Raw genomic sequence first — 1823 nt, 5'->3', positions numbered from 1 at the left:
GTATTGAACACCCTGTATCTTATTACAGTAAGAAGTTCACTCCACCTCAAAAGAACTACTCCGCTATTGAGAAAGAGCTTTGGCCTTGATTTTGGGTTTACAGCATTTTTCATTTTATTTGTGTTCTGGTTTTGACCCCATAGTCATTTATACCGATCATAACCCACTGAAATTCCTTAGTAAGTTTAAAGATAAACATCAGAGATTGACAAGATGGAGTCTACTTCTTCAGGAGTATTCATTAGACATACATGTCAAGGGGAAAGAAAATGTTATTGCAGATTGCTTATCTAGACTTTAGACAGATTGTTTTAGAGTAATAAGAAATTTCCTTTGTAAATTTCTTTTTTTTTGTGGGGAGGTGTTACATAGCCTATGATTTCATCATCCTTTGTATAATTCTAACGTACAGTATGCTGCATGTTTGATCACGATTCGCCTCGTGGCTTCCATAGTGACCAAGCTTCCGTGTTCTACCTCACTCCCCCCTTCTCCTCCCTTATAGTAGAGTAAGTCGTTCTTTCTGTTGTTCAGAGCAGGAGTGTCAACTCTTTGTCCCCTATGGCTTCATTTGCGCGTCCTTCTTACAAGTTGTATCAGGCTCTGCCGGCCCGTATATAATGAGCTCAGTCTCTGCATTAATTGCCACTTAGATCTACTCCTCATTTTGTTCACATCTCTGTCCTCCCCTGTCCAGTTGTTGTTGTTTTTGTGAGTGCTCGGGAGGTCTCCAACCATCTGGCTGCTGTGTAGTTTGAGTATGGGTGCATTTTTTTTTCTTATACTGTGTAGCATGGGGTGTTGGTTCGTGGGCCTGGTGGGGTTTTTGTGATTCGTGTGGAGTTTTTGATGTCAGCCATTATTAACAGTATTTTGTATCTGTAATAATATATCTTGCATTAACTGAGCATTATCCGGTTTTCTCATTTTGTCGGGGCTGACTTGGATAGATTTGCTCTTGCTGATTTCGTGTTAATAGAGGCTATTGCAGTTAACCATATATTTAACCTGTTTTTTGCCATTACATTATCCTTATGAGTAAAAAATGTTTAGTTGTTAGTTTGAGCATTAAAATTTAACTTGTAATTTTACCTAACTCTTTTGTTTTGAACCTGGAACTTTGCGGGACGGTAGTGATTTTAATATTCTCACTTGAAATGTTCATTATCTTTCTCTGTTCCGTAACATAAATTTGGCGACCTCTTATCAGGATATTCAGGATATTATGATAAGGATATTGCTTGATATTTTCTGACTGTGATTTATTCATGATGTCTACTATTACTACGCTTGATGAAGCCAAAGATTTTTTGTCAAATGTGCAAACAGTGTGTGATGTAGAAAACAGAACAAAGAATGAATTGAAGCTTGTTGCTCAACAATTGGGAATTGCTGTTCACTCTCATCATTCTAAAGATAAAATTGTTGACATGATTAATAAAAGCTTGTTTAATGTAACTCCTCCAGATGAGCAAACGCAGATTGAAATAGCTAAGTTACAGCTAGCCCTGCAGGAGGCTCGTGCTAAGGAGGCTGAGTTTCAGGCACGTTCTAAGGAGGCTGAGTCTAAGGCTCGTATTCAGGAGGCACAAATTGAACTTGCTAGGATTCAGGCAGACCATGAGTATCGCATGAAACAAGGTGGAACTGGATCATCTAGCTCTGATGATTTTGATGTGGCTAAAAATGTTAAACTTGTCCCTCCTTTTAATGAATCTGATTTAACAAAGTATTTTCAGTTGTTTGAGAGGGTAGGTACAGGTTTTAATTGGCCCAAAAAGTATTGGCCAGTACTTCCTCAAACTGTTCTCACCGTTAAAGCT

The sequence above is a fragment of the Coenobita brevimanus genome, chromosome 54 (assembly GCF_032717465.1).
Source record: "Coenobita brevimanus isolate Jiangsu-jjx chromosome 54, ASM3271746v2, whole genome shotgun sequence".
Classification (NCBI taxonomy): domain Eukaryota; kingdom Metazoa; phylum Arthropoda; class Malacostraca; order Decapoda; family Coenobitidae; genus Coenobita; species Coenobita brevimanus.
This window is presented reverse-complemented; position numbering follows the sequence as displayed.